At 39.2% G+C, this 20,312-nt stretch overlaps 1 protein-coding gene across 1 annotated transcript in view; it reads right to left on the reverse strand.

Annotated features, from left to right (window-relative positions):
* The window catches only part of whrna (whirlin a), a gene marked incomplete at its 3' end in the record, with an annotated part of 154,556 nt that overhangs the window by 48,879 nt on the left and 85,365 nt on the right, over nt 1-20,312 (reverse strand). The window lies entirely within an intron of this gene.

The raw sequence follows: 20,312 nt of genomic DNA on the forward strand, positions 1-20,312 counted from the left end.
GCATTATGGGACATGCCAGGTTGAATAAAACAAAAAATGAAAAGTTTACACAATCTTTAAAACGTGCCATTTCTAAAATATGGCCACCTGTTGAAGGTAGGTCCAAAAATATAGGTGGCAGCATAACCACTAATTGTTGCTCACTATACTCTTTGCTGTTGCTTTCGTTGGCTGCAGCAACTAGCTGCCCATGGCAATTAGCTCAGTTAGCCATGGAGCTCAGTGGCCCTATTGGCTGACTGGGGAATGCCTGGACCGCAATCTCAGTCAACACAGGCAACGAGGCTAAGCTTAACCGGCTCAGCATCCTACTAGTGAACACAGCTGGACACCACACTGGGACCAGACACAGCCTCAGAGACTGAGGGGATCAGTTTGAAGATAGTGATAGAGTATTGAGGTGATTAACAGTGGAACAGATCAGGACCACAATTCCGGTTCAAAAAGGAAAGAGGTGTATCGGCATTGTCCTTTTTCTTTCAAGGTAGAAGAGTATGGAGATTTGTTTCATAAACTACAACTACTACTTGGTTGTATTGTGGTCCTATTCACCTGTGTATTATATTTGGACACAATATATTTGGATATTATATATCGACTGTCAGAAACTTTGCAATGCGGCTCCTCTTTGGAAACAACTTGATCTGGAGCAGGAGGAACATCTTAATGATGCAACTGTGACAGCAGTGAAGCACAGCGCAGCGCAGCGAGACACGTTGAGTGAAATCGGAGCGTATAAGCCCAACTGTCTGATCCTGCCTGAGCATACTAATGACCCAACACACACTCAGACTGCATCGAATAATCCCTCCGCCACACAGTGATGTGTTAGTGGCCCAAAGCTCAGATCAGTGTGAAGAGAGTCAGACCATGTGTATCAGACCAGCAGGGACTCTTACTGCTGCTTGCCATCCAGTTTAAACAATGAATTCATGCTGGCATGGAAACGGATCAAAACAAGTCCATTATAAGAGGCAGGGTCTTGGACAGCATAATGGATACTCAGAGATGTTTGGATAACATCTGCTCATAAACAGTGCAGCACTAGTGAGCCACTGATATCGCTGAAAGGTGTGCTGCAACTGACAGTTATTCCATCACGGATCAGGTGATGATCAATTTCTTATTTAGTCCAAAGTTATTCAATTTATAATGATTTTACACAGAAGCACAGAAAACCCTCACATTTCAGAAACTGGAAAACATTTTTGCTTGATGAATGACTCAAATGATTAATTGGCATATTTTCATTACCGGTTATGTCTTTTATGTTTTACCTAGTGAATTAACCTTCAATGTTGAATGGTTTTGTTTCCCAGAAATGCACTCTTTCACCAGCAGTCAGGACACATTATGAGGCAAAGAACGGAGGTGCTCTAGATTCTTGCCCCTGGTGATACAAATATTTAATGATGTTTCCATTGTCAGAACTGTTCCTAGTGACCAAATATGCTCAGCTTTATCAGACCTGCCAACCTTGAAGAAATTTTATGAGTACAAACACCCCCCTCCCCCCTGCACCATCAGCCCACCGCCAATGTGCGCTCCACTGTTGCCCACCTACCAATGAGATACCTAACACCATAATACATAATATACAATATACTGAACCTTTTTTTGAGGCAGTTCGGTATGTTGTTTTTTTCGGTTTTGTCTGTAGCAGTAATGGATTCGGGGAAAAGTTGCGGTTAGCCTACTTGTAAAAGACATCAACATAGGTGCATGTTGGTTTTTATTTGCTATGTATTATTTTAGATATTTTATTTTGACACTTCCTGTTAAACGGATGTATTTTTTTTTAAAGGGTTTGGTAAACGGAAAAGGAGCGAATGGACGGTAGATTAATTGAGGAAGGTAAACAAGCATCACATGGATATAAGGAAATTCATGGATAAAGGAAAATAACTACAGTGTTGAACTAAACTACAAGAGTGATTTATTAGCCAAGTTGAAAGTGGCAACAAGGTAAAGGCTTATGGTTCATTTATGTTTGAGTCGAAATTTAAGTTTGTTTTATGTAAAGTAAAGCTAAATGCCACAAGCTAATTACAGATGTAGCTATGGACTAATGGCTTTTTATTTGTTTTTATTTAAGCTCTTACGTTGTTGTTGTTGTTGTTGTTGTTGTTGTTGTTGTTGTTGTTGTTGTTGTTGTTGTTGTTGTTGTTGTTGTTGTTGTTGTTGTTGTTGGTGGTGGTGGTGGTGGTGGTGGTGGTCATAAAGAATTGCTTCGAGGAATATAATACCACCACCAGTAAAAGCTTCATTCATTTTAACTGGCGCCACACTACTATTTGCAACACACACACAGTAACTTTGACGTGTGGTTAACAACACCGTCGGGTAAACTCAACGTCTTAATTTTACCTTTTCAATGATGTTTGCATTGGCTGAGATCTATAGGGATGCAGGCGTTTAGCAGTGACAGCAACGGGTGAAGAGGGATCGGTTATCCGGCCACCCACGCTTGCTTGAGGTACTGAATTAGTGCTGGGCGGTATGACCAAAAATGTATATTCACGGTAGTTTTATAATAAGATATCGAAACCGTACCGTTACCGTGGCCCAAAAACCGTGATGCATACCGAACCGTGGGAAAACTATCCAGTTGCATCCCTGATGGTCATGTAACGTTGCTTTGTGGGACATTTCTCTATATTTTGTTGAGTGAAGGACCTGTACAGTTATCAGACAGTGAACACCATTAGACCAACACACCCTCGCTCCGTGCCGCCGGCTCATCCGTTCACACTGGTTCAGTTCGGCATAGAATGCATAGAAACTGAAACCGGCGAACTGCGAGATGCAACAAAATGCGTACCTGGAGAGCAGCAATTCGTACAAGAGTAATTAAAGGTCAAAATGCGTACCGAGTACGAAAATTGCGTACATGTTGGCAGGTCTGCTTTATACAGGTTTGTGTAAATGGTGTTCTTATTGGTGTGGGTTCACTATGTGTCTGGACACTCAAGGGAAGGCAAGTGTTCTGATATGCACTGCTGTACTTTTGGCTATGCTAGTGGCATGGCTCAAGGGATGGTACTGTCTGTCTGTGAATCAGTCCAACACTTTAGTCCGGACTGAAATGTCTCAACAACTACTGGATGAATTGCCTAGAGCCACCATGGCGTTTTTTTCATAACTGCCCTGGAACCGTCCCCAAAACTAATTTTAACCATCCTGAAGTGAATTTAAACCTTAGAATCCAAATGTTGTTTCCTTTTGTTATCATCTCTAGTTAATAGCAAGTACTGGCATTCAGTGTACTTTTACCTCTAAACTTTACTCAACTGAAGTACTTTAGGACATTTATTTAGTGTTCACGTGTTGGCACATTAAACTGCAGTTTAATGAGATGACTATAGTAACAGTATGAGAGGAAGAGCTCTGTTGGAGTGGTCAGTATTTGTTAAGTGACAGCTAAATCAAATATAAATCCCTTTCGTCCTTGGGAAGATCTCTGTCCCAAACATTTTCTTAATGCGCTGGGACAAAAGGACACCATTAGTCTCAAGCCCCGACGACAATCAGTCAAATATATTTGACTGATTGCCAATAGTTTGTTCATGACCAAGTACCCACAAAACTATTAGTATTCCTGCTAAAAATCAGCATGCACTTTGTCAAGTGCCAAGCCCCCAGGAAGAGTTCCAGGCTTTGAAGCTAACTTTCATAGTGGTCAAATCATGAAATTACAATGTCACATTAAGCTTACATTGTGAAGGAAGCTGCTGTAAAACAGTGGAAAAAAATGTATGAGCATCACAACCTCCATGAAATGACACATCTCACCATCAGAATTTGAGCCATTCAGTCCGATAACATTTGGAAAGTTTAGAAGAGCAGCACAATTAAATCATTTTATTCCCATTGAAGTTAGCTGGTAGAAGTCTCTAGTGTGCATGCTCCAGGGGCTGCACAATGTAATGTGGAAGATCATATACCTGGGAATATCCATAACTTATTATTAGATCCATGCTTAGGACCACCTCAAAGAGGTTCTAGTGTGGCTGCAGACTTTTAATCTTGTCATAATAAACCCTTATCTATTATAGGCTTTGATTTCTAACCATCCATTCGACTGTCTACAACTGATCTTTTGTGCAAAACTCTACCCATGGAAAAATATTTTGTTTAACTCAAAATAGTTGACAAATTACTTTATGTGGATCAGCTAACCAGCTAACCAGCTGACCACCACAGAACCATCATTTCAGCAATAGATAGCTTTTCTTGTCAAAATATCTAAACTTTTGGTTTAGTTTAAATTAGAGTGTCTGGAAAGTAATGCCAATGTTGTCATCAAAAGAATATAGCAACTGTAAGCAACTGCCAATGCTGACATATTTTAAGATAGTGTGCATGATTTTGAAGGTCTCACAGTAAGGTCAGTCCTTTACCACCACTAAACTTGCTTAATCTGCATTTAAGACATAATGTTAGGCTGCAATACTCAAGACCAAATAAGATTTTTTAAATCAGAAAACACTGATTCTGATATATTTTTAAAACATGCAGACACACAGTGATATAGAGCCTGTATGTAGTTCATGAATCTTTCCTCTTTACATTGTTCTTGGAGACCTGTCAGGCTGCTCTCCCAAAAGTTTCCTGAAATGAGCACGATCCCTTAGAGGAATACACCTTCTCATCACAAAGGAGTACAGAGAGGAGACAGGCCTGGAGAGAGTGGTTTGGCATTAATATAGAGCAGTGAGTGAGGAGGTCGCAGCCTCAGTTCTGACAACTCAGGTTCAACTCCCGACTTGTTCCTACAAGTTCATGACTGTGAATAAAGTCTGATTTTTAGGCTAAGACCTTACACAGCCTTCAACCAAATTCCTAATGAGAGTTTTAGCAGTTAAGACCTCACCTCATAGCATCACAGACGAGTATGCTGATCACCTACTTTGACTTGTAATCCTGTTAAACGTTTCAGGGGATTCATTGCTTGGATCATTTAAAGCTGTGGTGAAGAAAGTCATAAAAAATTTAATTTCTGTGTGTTGTTTTCCTGTCACTGGCTACTGAAACTGGAAATCTTTAGAAAAAAACAAACCTTCCCAAGATCAAAAAGAATAAAAGCAGCCGATGGAACATTTTCCCCAAAGATAATTTCAGGGTATCTGGTGGAAAAGCAACAACATACACACAACAGAACATCAAGGAAATAGCACCAATGTGACATATTATTATGGGACAAAAAAGGGAATCATATAAGTTAAACATGCAGTTAAACCCAACAGCAAACTTACATCATTTGTTCACAATCAACCCTACACTGTTCTATATACTGTAGTGGTTTTAACAAAAGTCCTGTGTGTGTGACACAGGTCCTTTACAATCTGTTGAGCTCAGTGCTGCCGAAAGCTCAGTTCAGTCACACCCGCTGCTCCATCTGACAAACAATTGAACTGAGAACATTTCAAGGTTCATCTCTGTGAGAGAGAGAGTCACAACACAGTAGAGCGATAGAAACTCGTACTATAAATGTGGGTCAATTATACCCAGTTTATATATATATATATAATCAGTTTAATCTCATTCAGTGAGAAATATGAGCTTTCTGGAGACATCTGTTGAGGTTAATTTAGGCCCTGAAAATCAATTTTCTTAAGCAGCTCCTCACGATGAGTGATGGAGTTCTACATGAATGCACTGCTTTCTGTCAAAGGTCTGGTTATTCTGAGATTTCGGTGTTCTTTGTCCGTGCTCTTCTGACTGGATTGAAATGAGCGTGGGCTTTGTCAGGTATATTCATAAACCAATCAGAATGTAACAATATCACAATCAGAAGCAGAATCAGATGACAGGTTGTAAGGATTTTTGCTTGTGTTATCAGGGAGATGCCACAGTCAATCGAATCTAAATCTGCACAGTCATGATGAAGCAGATAAGGATCATCATGAGGTTTTAAGGGTTGAACCCTTATCAATGTATAACTATGAGGGATTTTCTTTTCCTTTTGGTTTATTAAGTTAGAAATATTTGATGCGCTTTATAAAAATACGGAAATAAAATAAGGCAAGCACCACTGCACCAATAACAAACTACTGAAATCAAGTTGGCAGCATTTTATTGAGGAAAGTACTAGCACTGGTTTAATTCTCATGAATCCTGATTTATGCAGTCTTTATTTTAAAACTATTATCTATTTGTCGTGTTGCCTAGCTTGGCATTGCCAGACTAATTTTCATTAGTTTGGAACCTCTCGGTTCATTCTGATTTCCAAGGGGTGTTATCAACGAGTGCAGACTCTTAAAGCAATTGGAGTGTTTCCCACACATAGACTTTACTTGGGCGGGCCACCCAGGTATATTAATGGGCACTCAAGTATATTTGGCGACCAGTTATAGCATGTTTTACAAGTTAGGAAGGTGTTTGGTCCATTTTCAGGCAGGAAAAAATGGCGGCCAGGTCACAAATGTTGTCAAATTACAGTTAAATAATAGACTAAAATGTGTTTCCAAAAACATTTGAGGCAATCCAATTCCAGAATCATAATTCATATCTGATCAGGACAGTTTGATCACAGTTTCAAACTGGACTGGACGTAGTTGGATTGACCTACAGCCAATCAGAGCAGCGAAACATTTGATGTGTGACTATTCAAACGCTCCTGTCAGTCATCGTATCAAACCTGCCCCAAATTAAAACAGTTGTGAACGGAGAAATTCTTTTGAATGAGACAGCAGTCAGATGTATCTGCCAGACCAAAGGAAACATGAGCTGGGAGATTCATCTGGTTACCTGCAGAAGTGTCCTATATATCAAATAAAAACATATTTATATCCACTAGACACTTTTTATTTGGATCCCCATCAAGTTTTCTTGAATCATCAAATACTTGTACTGGACCATCCTGTTCACAACCATCTTTTGTCCAGATTTGAATTTTTGGCCTCCTCAAACCTTAGCATTGTGGCATGAGTGTGGCGATCTCGCTGTAATGTATTAGTTTGTTTTAAGAAAAATATGCATACAAACAAAATCACTTAATTGGATCAAAAAAAATATGCACATTGCGTTAGATGCATTAAATATACAAAAATACCCAAAACTGCCACAAAGGAGAGATCAAGTAAGCGCTTTTTCTATCTGTGTTTTTGGATACTGCCGTGTGAGATGTTTGTGTACTTTGTATTGCTGCTCTGTTGGCTGACTATCAGAGCACAGTTACTGACAGTCACTTGCACAGAAAATGTGCAGTTTGTATTTATAAAATGCACCTCCTCAAAATCCACTGAGCGTTTTCCATTTGTCCCTTTTGCCATTTGTAAGACCGAGCAGTCGCTGTGACTTTGTAGTCTGTGCCAACAGATGCAACACAATTACCAGTATTTGGCTCAGTGGGGCAACTGATAATGTGGAGAGGGCTCTGCAGGAGCCACATCACAGGGAAACAGATGGGCAATATTCCTGCTCACTCCTTTAGCCTGCCTCCAAATGCGACAAAACATCTGAGTGTGTATTCATGTGTGTGTGTGTGTCTCTGTGCATGTGTGGTTGAGAGAATATAAAGAACGAAGTGTTTTGTCAAAAACTCCCAGATTATGTATTTTTTATCAACATAATAAGTAAAATTACATTGTTGATGTCAGATTAAGTATTGTCTGACGAAAGCAGAGTCTTTTTTATTGTAATTTACTTTAAAATATTTTTCTTTTAGTTTTTGTTTCTTTTAAAGTTTAAAAAAATATGCAGTAAATTTTATTAAATCATCTTTAAAAGAGGCTGTCTCGCTGATTGGAACGTACTTCTCAAAAATGTTGCTGAATGCAGTCAAGAACGAAACAAAACCTTAAACAGTAACTGAGAGAAGAAGGGTGAAATAGCAGAGTGGGCAAACTGGCATGGTTTTTATGTGAAGAGCAACAGTTGTTATTTACTCCTCAATGATCCCTGGTGATTCCAGAAAATGAGGAAGTCCAGGTGCCTGTCAACAAGCCAGACTTTGATCAATGAGCCTCTGGGTAGCAATCACACTTTTCTGTTGTCTGTGTGGTCCGCAGTTGGTGCATTTAAATTTGAATCTCATGTTTATTAAAGCCGGAAACAGGCAACTGCCTTCTCCTTTCTACCAGCACGGTGGGGTTTTTCTACCGGCGTGGGCACACACTCATAGATCTATAATAAGTTCAAATAAATGGCTTGCTTTCCAGCTGCGCAGCCAGAAATAGTCTAATGTGGAACCCATTTCCACTTCACGCAGCAGACACATGGCAGCAGAGTTTGTACTGTATGTGTACCTGCAGCCTGGATACAGGCCATTGATATTTATTATATGTACCATGGGCATCAGCATTTTTATATGGTGTGAATATCAGTTAATGAGCTGTTTATTTTTCAAGGACAGGCGCAAACACAAGGACAAATTCCTGTTTTAAACATCATTAGCTAATCACAGCTCGATGCTAATGCCCATACACTTGTCGTCAGCGGTCTTTGATGTTATCTTATCAAGGATTAAATTAGCATTCTTTATTCTGCACCAAACTGCCAGGTTATATTACTGCCATGTATCTATTTAGCTATGACAGATTATGTAGAATGGAGTTTATTATCCGTTTCATTTGATATCCCTGCATGATTATCTGACTTTCACAATATGTCGTACTATTTTAATGTAATTGTACAAAATGTTCTTTGAATTGTATTTGCATATACTTTCATGTATGTTTCTTGTCTTCCTCTGTTTAGTATGTGTCCTGGATCTGCATGCACCTAAATGGTGTCCGCTCGGCTGAACACTACAAAGTAAAGCTCACACTTGAATTATTTGGGTTTCCAAAGTTTCTCACATCAGAAATCAAAATCAAATTTGATTTTATTTATTTATTTTTATTTTTGTGCTGCAGGAGATTTTACATATACTATCTTAATACATTAAGTTTGTCTGTTGTTTTAGTCTTTCCTTTTCTAAGCCGGAATTTATGGACATTCTTCATGGCATGAAAGCGTAACTCTCCGGGTAATACTTCAACGCTGAATGTTTACGCTGTCTGTCTGTTTTACACTGATGCTGCTGTTTGTTCTTCTGGATCTTTAATATTTCAGTGTTTTTGTTAAATCCTCTTTTTGATGTTTCCTTCAACAGCAGCAGCACCTGGTGAAGAAAAGTTCCCCTCAAGGGACAATAAATCTCTTTTCCTCTTCTACTTAAGCACTCTTACATTAGTCTAAATTGTCCCCATCAGTCTCGTTTGATGTGTAATTTGAAACAAATCCTGTTATATTTTTTTTTTCTTTCAGCGCTTTCTTTCTTTCTTCTTCTGCTTCTTTACTGTAAAAACACATTAGAGAATCACATAGAGAATTTCCAACAGCAATAAATTGTGAATCTGCGAAGGTCACTGCTCCAGGGACTGATGTATTTTAGACCAATGATTAATAACTACTTAAAGTAACTATCTGACATGTGGTGAACTAACACTCAGTGTGGTTGTATGCAACTGTTACAGTATTACACAATGGGATGGAGACGGAGCTCAACAAAATGTCACAAATATTTATGTTACAGAGCACAAACAGAACTATGTGTACCTCTGAGAAACTGCGTCTTTTTTGTGCTGGAGGAGATGACCCCCTTTGGTACAAAGCCTGTAGTCAGCTGTCAGCACAGTGCTTTGCCACAGTTTCTACATCAGGTTTAACCTCCTATAATCAAATAATCCACTGCACACACACAAAACAAGGAGCTGCTGAGGTAAATGCGGTGAGATGGTGGCCTGTTGGCCAATATGGCAAAACAGAAACGCAGCACAGGTAAGGTAATGTTAATTGCAGACTTCCATACAACCTAAATTTTATAATATACACTTCATATAATTTAGTAGGGCTCATCTTCAGTGGTTCATGAGTTTTGCATGTTTGTGGCACTATCCCAACTTAAAGGTGCAAATTGTAAGAAAGCTGATTCCAACTCGTTACATATTGACACTATGGGATTGAAGGTCAGGTCGGCCACCATCCTAAATTGTCAGTATTTAATGAGTTGAGAATGAGACTAAAACAATTAACTTTCTTACTATTGGACCTTTGAGGATCTGAGAAGTCACTCTGAAGTCACAAGGTCAGAGAAAAACAGTCATTTGAAAACTAAAACCTCCAGTCTTCTGACTTTACAAGTGATCGAACCATGTTTTGTTTTCCTTTTATTCTGTCAAACAATAAACACACACACACCCTACACACTAACCCTTAATATGTGAACAAGCTGAATCTGCAGCTCCCCTCGGATTTACAGAGCTTTATAGTTTCAGCTCATTGTTTAGCTGTCTGGCCAACTTTACTGTTTTGGTTCACTGCTCTCAGAGTATATTTGGGCCGCAGAAAGAATGTCTTTTTTTGCTGAAAAACCTATAAAAACCCACAGTACACTACATGCTCAGCCCCAAACAGCAGACAGACACAATTAGGGACTAGCTTGGGAACATTGTGGAACATGTAGCAGCAAAGAGTCTGACATTACCATCAGCGGTTGGTAGGGACCAAAAACAGAGCTAAAAGAGAAAGAATCCTGAACATTCAACAGATGAAAGACACACAACATGCTCTGTAACTGCTGCATGCTTAAATAAGCAACTGTTTTGCAACAAGCTGGCCATTGACTTTATGTCAATAGTGGGTTCATATCTAGTGTTCAATGCCCAGAAGTGGTCACATGATTAGTTATTGCAAGTATAAGGATTAGAGGCCTCAAACACATTTTTCAATCTGTTAGAAATGAAAACAGTGTCAGGATGAGAGGAGCACAAAGTCTTAAAAACTTCCAGACAACTCATGTAAAAAAAGAAACTCCAGGTTGGAGTACCAACCACCTTTGGCGGAGCTCAGAGAATTCAGCTCTGGTATATCTCCTTACTGAAAAGAGTGTGTAGATGCCTCAGTCATGCCCCACGAGAAAAGATCTGTGGAGGCGTCATGTCCCAGACACTCAATGCCATTCATGAAGAAATGCTCTTTCAAAGATTACTTTTATGGCATTTCTGCTTTATTAGACCGCTTACACTGAATTGAGGTGGAGAAGATGGACGAGAGGAAATGTAACAAAGCAACAAAAGGGTCCAGGTGAATTTCAAACCTGTAATGGCAGAACCACCGGGACATTCAAGAGGCTCAATTTTAGATTATATTTTATACCTTTTTATCTTTTTCAGTGAACTGGAAGTAAAGTGATTCAAACTGAATTTTCTCCTGACCCTTTCAGTGGCTTAACACGCTGGCTGAGTTTGGGTATGCTTTTAGACTTAAAGGGGAAAAAAGTGAACATGTCTCTTTAACATCAAAGGCTGGTCAGCTGATGAAATATACTGTACATCTTCAGTCTCTGACATCTTTTTATGGACTGAAAGTTTGTTTTGAATCAACAAGTACTATTCTTTTCAAACATCAAACACATAATATACTGTAATCAAACATTTCTCAACAATGGCTTGGTTGCATTTTTGGGGGTCGGTATATTGTGTCAGTGAAGTAGTGGAGAAAAATGTATGCATAATAAGACCAAAAGAATAATACATAGATAAAAAGATGGGACCTAAAATGACATCCTGAGGAACTCCAAGCATAATGTCTTCTCAGTGTGAGTTTTAAATTTGAATGGAGTTTTGTTTTATTTTTAAAAAGTAGATGGCAAGATGATTCAGTTACATCTCAATATCCTGACTACCGGGCCAAAATTCAGACAATCAGTGGAATCAAAAGCCACACAAGGACTGAACTGTTACACAGTCAGCAAACATCGTTAAATACATTAGGTTGCAATAAAGCTTCTTCCTTGTGTAGACAGCCAGAACAAAATTGTTTCAGCTGTGTATTCTGGCTACAGAGAAACACACACACACACACACACACACACACACACACAAACACACACCTGTACCGTGTTGCCCGCCAAGTACTGATTTGTTTTGTGCTCTTTCAGCAGGATTGCTCTATCATCAGAGAGGATGGAAAATCACCTCTGTGCAAATTGAAAATATTTGGCCTTAATCCATCTACGTGTTTGGCTTTCTCTATTCAGTTAGACATGGCCCGTGTGTATACACAGTTTATATGTGAGTGTTTGAATTGAATAAAAGATAAAAATGGAAAGAGAGAGGCTGAATGACTTTATTGAAAAGGTGCAGACTTCAGCGAAATCACCCTATTATTAGTTTGCTGAACGCTTGACGAACCGAAAAGAAAGTAAAAAGAAATTGTTAAATACATCCCAGAGATTTTGAGGAGTGTCCAGTGTTCTCTCTGGTTACCTTCATGTGTTGACATCACAGTAGGCATGACCTTTTTCCCTTGGCTTTAATTAAATCAAACCAAATCAGGCAGATGTCAACAGAAGGGCACTGGGCTGGGCTGACCTTTCTCCTCCTTCAGATTGCAGTGACTGTAGCTGAGATGCAATACGGAGTTTAGTGACTACACAAAGTATGGCCTGGAAGTCATCCAAACATGCACATATACTGTATATTTAAGTGTATTTACACGCACACAGTTACATGTGAACCTTACTTTTGTCAGATTTTCCAATTGTCTCTTCTCACTGCAAAGCCACATTAATGCTACACACACACACACACACACACACACACACACACACACGAAGTACATACACACAAAATTTAACAACAAAGGTTTTTACAAGACTTCCCATCAATCCAGGAGGTGGCAGGAGAGCAAAACGATGTGGTAACATTTACACAGCCGCTCTTTCATTTTCTCTAAGACTGAAGGGCGAGGGAGTGACATCTTGGTGCTGTGATGATTATAGAACCCTGGAAGCGTTTTAAGCCATCCATCATAGTCATACGAGCCAGATGAAACCTGCGTATACACACAAACAGTGAAGACAGTCTGCTGCAGGGTAAGGAGCTAAGCTTTAGCACCGCCGTTATGGACAGTGATGAGGAACAATCTCCTTTCTCCTGCTGAGTGCTGAATGAAAGCTTTATGTCTTATATCTTTAGTTTATATGTGTCTGTGCCCTGAGGCTGTTGGGCACTTTTTAGGATGCAGAAAGGATCCCTTTGAGTTATCACTTAAGGAACGGGCTCTTAAAAGTCAGAGTCAGGCTGTTTTTGTGATCAGAAAAAAAAAGTAATAATAATATTAAAGCTGTGGGTCACCTTGATCCTGATGAGTTACTCAACCATCTTTTTTATATGAAAATAAAGCTTTATTCCAGTTTTTATTTAATTTTTTTATTATCTAATGGCTTGTTGTTATCTACAAGCCTTTATACCCAGTCATAAATGGTGCCAAAAGTTGATTAGCTGAGTCTCAAACATGACAAAGGTTGGGTCATAAAGAAAAATAACAGGATAAGAGGAAACATCCAAAACATGATGACAAAAATGAAGCAGGTAGAAACACTACAACAGACCTACTGCCAAGATTTTTCCATTCCCTGAATACAAATAGTCACAGTATAAAAATTGCCAAAAGTAGGCTCGTTAAATCATGAAAACCAGAAACATTATGGACATTATCTTAATGTAAATCCTGTTTATATTACTTAAAAATCCTATTTAATTTCTGTCTGAATTTTAAAAATATATGGTTCAGTTTATGTACTTACTATGAGCTGTTTGCAGTCAAAAACCAACCACACTAGTCTTACTTTTTTCACTTTTGCAAATACAGAGAGACACACAGAAAAATATATTTCTTCCTTGCCTAGCTGTCAGTTTCTGCAAGATGTCTGGTTCAACTCAAAGAAAATAAATTATTCAGTAAACTCCAAACAACAAACTAAACACAAGTTTTCTAGTTTTAGATGTCCACCCTTCTCTCTAACCTGCCAATCACTCTGAAAACATTTGAAGAACACATGACAAGGTTTTCAAAAATGAAAAGCTTCTCTGCCTGCTGTGCACCAGATTTTTTATCTTTCATTTTTGCAGCAGCATAGAACCCTGTAGACTGTAACATAGTGGGAACGACTATCCCTGAAGGAAAAAAAAAATCCTGCCTGCAGGCTAATTCATTAACAGGACTCAGATCTACGTCAGATATATTCTGCATCCTCTATAACTTACTCATGATATCAACCTATATTAATTATCACATGTAGCTGTTTTTCAAAAAAAAGTTAAAACAAATTAATTTTTAAAAGACTACAAACCACTAACACAGAAAGGGTAAATGAAGGTCAAAGAGCCCCTTCAACCAGGCACCAGACCGACAACACAATAGGAACTTCACAATGCCATCTGCAGATGTATCGCTGTGTAACTGCATGACATGAAATCAATTTCATTTCAAGTTTTTTCCGCCTTACACAATAAAAGTGCAGGCCGACCGGTTTTGCAAAAAAAAAAAAACTGTGAAATTACATTTCTGGTAGTAACAAACTGAAAATAAGGGGTGATCTTATTTGCAAAATGATATAAAAACAATTATAAAAGACACAAATCCTCACATTTTAGAAGCTGAAGTCAGTTGGGATTTTTTTTCTCCCCATGTTTGGAATTATTGCTTGATAAATGTTGAATGAATGATTAATTGATCAGTACTGTTGCCAATTTATTTTTAATTTGTTTTCTGCACCTCACTCTAAAAGTAATTACTCACTTTGCCAGAATTATGAATTACAGTCTAATTTGGATGAGGAGGACTTTTTTCGTTTGGAAAGTAAAGTACGTACTCTCTTATTCAACACTCAGGACGAGACAACTGTCTGGTTAGAGTGCAGGCTCCACCACGCTCTGGTGCTGCAGCATTAAGTTGACATTGAGGAAGTTGTTAGAAATCTTTAAAAAGGCATGAACCTTCTGTGCACCAGTAGTACAGTTTAAGATGATCAAACACTGGATCTCCCCATTACACACGAACTGAAGTTCTTTTAGGGGAGAATGTGTCTAATCTGAGAGCAGTGCAGCTCTCCTCCCTGCTGTGAGATGAACTCTGGTCTCTGGAGACAGCAGGAGGCTCCGCATCCAAACGTTAAGAGCGTTGCCATTTGCCAGCACAAATATAGAAACACTGACAACACGGCATGAATAAATCAACATTAACATCACTTTAATGTTTTTATACATTTTCTTAAGAGTTTTTATATTATAATACAGCTGAGTAAACTGATGTTTCCACTCTCCAGATTCCTCACTAACTATTTCATTTACAAACAGCTTAATTTCAAGACTGAATCTTCATTGTATTTAACTTTTAACTTTTTTTTTGTCTAAACAATCTAGTAGCACAAAGAGTACATCACATCAGTGTCCCTTGATATAAATGATATAGAAGTGAACTGTTTTATCAGTGTTTTTTGTTTTTATTCAACCCTCAAAGATGCTTAAAAAATAAGTGACATTTTTATGTTGTAATTTTCAGCGTTCATGTTTTGATTAAATGAGGGTCTTTTCATACAAAATACAAAATGTGCACACCATATTAAAGCGGTAATAGACCACTTTTCAACTTCCCCCCCTTCCCTGTGGTGTTACTGTCAGAGCCACTGTCGCAAACACAGCGTTAGCAACATGGCTACCACTAGCAGCCTGACCAATGTCCAACTAACAACAGTGAAATCCCAATTTGACCTAGAAACCCTGCATTCAGTGCTATGAAATGGCAGAGCAAAACACCCGGTTATATCAATAAGTGGGCAGCTTTTTTTACTGACTGGTCCAGTAGAAAGAATGGTGGTTTTGAAATGTCCCAAGTCCCAGTGGTTAGGGTGACAAATATCAGCAGGGGAACAGACTTTGACACAACATTGGCGCTCTCCATTGAGTGACTGCCCCTCTGTTCACTCTTATTTTACTTCGGTTTCTCTCTCTTCTTCTCTTCACTCTCCATCTTCACCTTTTTTGCCTCCTACATCAGCGGGGTTCATTTTCTTTTGCAGTGAAGAGATCCACATTTATTTCAGTTGTTCCACTGTTACCTGGGGATAGCGACCAGGGAAAACGATGCCTCTTCCTGTTTTGGTTGCCCAATGAAAGAAGCAATTCCTTTGTGCGATAATGCGACCTTCATTTTTGTGGAAAAATCCTGAATAGATTAGTGGAAGAATTTACATAACTGCTGCCACGTCACGAATCCATAACAAACAAGGTTACCAGGCAGCAATGGACTTGTTGTCCTAACAAATCATATATTTAGGCTTGATTAAATCTTGGATACTTAGTTTGACACCCACTGAATACCAATTCTTGTATATTTTCAAAATATTATGAGAGACACTTTTTACAGTGCACATATTTAAATAACCTTGCCTTTGGCGCTAACAATCCCAGAAATACAGTGACTGTGATTCTAATGTCAACGGTGATGGTTATATAGAATAATTATCTCCTTGGAGATATGATATGCTCTACAGGTAGGTCCCTGAGCAGGTTTAATGACCGGCTCAGAATTTTAAACACTATGACCTGAGATCTGTATGTCTCACCTACAATATTTCCTGCCCACCTGAGTGAGCAAGTGCACACATAATGCAAGCAGTGTCTGTGCCTGAATGTGGGAGGTTGTCTATGGCTGTGCGCTCTGTCCTTCTTCCTCTCTTGCTCCACTTCCCCTCACTATGTCGAGTCGGCACCGGGCCCTGCAGGTAAAGCCAGGTGTCTGCTGTAGCATGACTCCAAATCAACAAAAGGTGAAACACATCGTGCCAGACAGGTTAATGTGTTCTTTTTAGATCTTCGTTTCTCATACTGGACCCTGGATTCGAGTATGAATATGCTTGCTTGAATAGGAAGCTGGGCTGCCTAGTGTGCATTTCAGTATTTCAAAATCCAAGGACTAAGCTGACAGGCACCAAAAACACAGAAAAGGGAGGGAAATGGGGCAAAAAAATGCAATCTTAGCGCTGAAAACTAAGGATTGATAGTTTCCAAAACACATTCTTCAAAATGCACATCACAGCACAGCTCCAGAAGCAGTGTTAAGTAGTTGATACATATGAAATAAATAAATGAGCTTGAGGGGGAAAAAGCAGGAACATAAAAAAGCAAGCGGAGCACATGTCATATCACAGGATATTAAAGCCTTTTCTACCTCCCGTCTTTTCTTCCCACTCTTTAATAAGAAGCCTTTCTACTTGCGAACAACACTTCACATCAAGATGCTTTGCTGAGTGTGTGAGCCTGTGTGGGCCCTCTAATAGGTGTCTGTGTAATTGGCTGTTTGACAGGCTGATCACTAACAGCCATGAGATGAAGGGCTCAGGGGAGGAGACGTCCATCCTCGCTCTCCTTCTGTTGCCATGTCACCGTGACAAACAGGCATCTGTAAGCAAACCAACTAAACCTGCGCACTTGAAGGATGACTACTCTCCTACCTGAGAATGAAAAGATCACTGTGTTCGCAGTTTATATCTGGTATGGCACACCTGTCCAGCATTTTGAAACAAGCAACTATACATCAGATATGTTCATGGATGCTGGAAGAAGGGCTGCAGCACCCAACAAAGAAACAGAAAAATACGTCCAGATCTGTTTCATGAGCCAGGTGTGTAAGAGGGGGAAGAGTTGCAAGCAAACTCCTGCACACTAACTTCAAAAAATAAGTTCATTAGCAAAGTTTTAGTACTAGACCTTTATCTATCAAAATGAAGATGAATAACCTTTTTGCCTGGTGAGAGTTTGTACAGAATCTTGGCAAATTAATGTATTTTAGCAAGTTAGCCAGTGTGTGGCTTTTAGCGTCTTCAGTATAGTCCTTATCATTCATTCATTCATTCATTACTTCCCCAAGTGCCTTCCCTAAAAGGGGAGAAGAGCAGTATTCACAGATGTTCAATTGGTAAAAAATACATTTTAAGTTTAAGCTGTTTTCATATAAAATCCAGACAATGTCCTGAAAATCAGTTTCAGCCCCTTCACACAGGCACACAACCAGGGGAGTGTCCAAGTTCAATTTATGGCAAGGGGTGAAGCCTGGGTAGAGCATACAGGAGGCAGGAGGTGTTGCAAAAAGTAAGGTGTGGTAATCAGTGTTTTATTTACAGCACACTGGGATGGGCAATATGACCTACTGTAAAATTTTATCACATTCATCATTTTTTCTTTTGTTTTGTATTTTGTAGTGATGGTATTATATCACAATATTACAAAAATAAACTCCAACCGTGATTCTTCCTCTTTTCACTCTATTGGCAATGTTAGGGGACATGTCTTAAGAGAGAGAAATGCAAAGGCAAACATGTTTATTAGCTTCAAGTAGAAATAAAAATGAGTGTTTTGGGAGAAGCAGCCTGCTCTGATAATGTAGTTTATTAGCAAACATAATGTGATTCATTCTCAGAGTTAGACAAGGGGTAGGATTAGGAATCTCAAAAGCATTTATTTGTACTATTTGAACTATTTATGGAAGTACAATAGTCAGTGTACCACAAGGCTTGTTTATCAAGTACATTTACATAAAGCAGCCACACATCCTAGTGAGGATCATAGAGCACAGAGAGCTTTGGTGTAACGTTAACAACAGAGCCACCTGAGCTGCGTTGCAGTATTAAGTTCCACAATGAGCAGTGTGAAAATGTGTCCCACATCTAACCTACTACTGTAGGTAATTAAAAAAACTGACTTCAAACAAGGCTTAAAGTTCACACAGTTTCCCTTGGCTGTCCCTGTATATGAAATACTCCAACTTTGTTCCAGCCTGCTACAATAGATGGGAAATGACAAAACGTTCCATGGTGAGTTTAGTTTTAAGTTGGCCGACTGCTGTATACTGGTGAATGTCTGTCGTGTGTGGGACACTCCCACCACAAATGATGTTGATATACTGGGTCTTCACTTCCTTGGATTGTGGGAGTAGATGAAAACGTGCTAAACATTAATGGATGAAGCTACCAACTCATTCAAAAAGATAACAGGTTTTGCTTTGATATAAATTCTACCGGTAACATTATTTAGACATATTTGTAGTGTCGGTAAAAGCGCGGAGAGCCATATACAGACAAGATGATTGTATCCTTCTAGTTTTGTGCCAGTCACATTATACACATCATCAACATGCTCATTCGCTGTGAATACTCCTGACAGTAACTGCTCTATTCACACACGGGCTCAACATCATCTGGACGACATTTGTACGAGGGTGCTGGTGTAAGGTCACTTTAATGTCCATATCAACTGACTCAGATAGTAGCGCTCTCACAAACAGCTCCTCAAGTTAATGTCTTGATAAAGTCAGGGTTGCATGGCGTGTGTGAAAGATGCTTAAGTTATTCACTGCAATATTATTTACTTTTCAGGACTTGATGCCCAGTTTAATGGGAGTCAAAGCACAAACAAATACCATATGTTATTGTACTTTCTAATGTGTTCAAACACCTTAAAGCACGTATTTTGATAGCCCATATGGTGAAGAAGATTAAAAGGAAAAATGGTAGCAGTTTCTGTTTTGTTTTGTCATTGTGACAGAATCACTGAAGAAAACATTTTCAAAATCAACACTGGTCAGAGATGCCTGCATACTAGACAGAGTGGGTGTAAGATGTGAAGAGCGAATCTCATCCAACCAAGAATCCGGGCCGTCCCGCCGGTTAGAGAGCTCTCATCATGGACTAGACCAGTGCTGATATGTTCTGATCCCTAAAGGCTGTTCTGCACTTTTAACGTACCACTACATTCAATCCCACCAGCTGCTCTGTACCTGTACTCTGACATGCTTGTAAATTCCCTCTCAGGAATCAATGATTTATGGACATTTTCTAAGCAATATATTACCAGCTGTAGCTCAGGAGGTAGAGCGGGTCGTCGAGTGATTGGAAGGTCACTGGTTCGAAACCCAGCTCCCCCCAGCTACATGTCGAAGCATCCTTGGGCAAGATACTGAACCCCAAATTGCTCCTGATGAGGAGTTGGCGCCTTGCATGGCAGCCTCCGGCATCAGTGTATGAACGTGTGTGTGAATGGGTGAATGTGGCATGTATTGTAAAGCGCTTTGAGCTGTCCGAGAAGATTGGAAAAGCGCTATAGAAATGCAGATCATTTACCATTTACCATTTTTAAAGAACAGACTATAGCTTCTGTTCGTGTTCCAAAAATTAATATTTGCTGTTTTTTATAGTCCTCTGCTAAATTTCTAGAAATTGTGGTCAGCCAAAACAATACATTTGAAGTCATCACCTTGGACAGTTTAGTATTTTTCTGACATTCTTAGATCAAAGGTTTAATGAATTAATCTAAAAATAATGTGGAGATTAATCAATAATGAAAATATTTGGTTTTTGCCGCCATATAACTGAGTTGCTAGAATGTTGCTGTGTGGTTGCTGTGGTCATACCAGTTGATTGCTAGAGCATTAATGAGTGGTAGTCAAGGACCTCGTGGTGGCTGCTATGTTGACGTTTTTCGAAA

This window comes from Pagrus pagrus (assembly GCF_965226575.1).
Source record: "Pagrus pagrus genome assembly, chromosome: 19".
NCBI lineage: Eukaryota > Metazoa > Chordata > Actinopteri > Spariformes > Sparidae > Pagrus > Pagrus pagrus.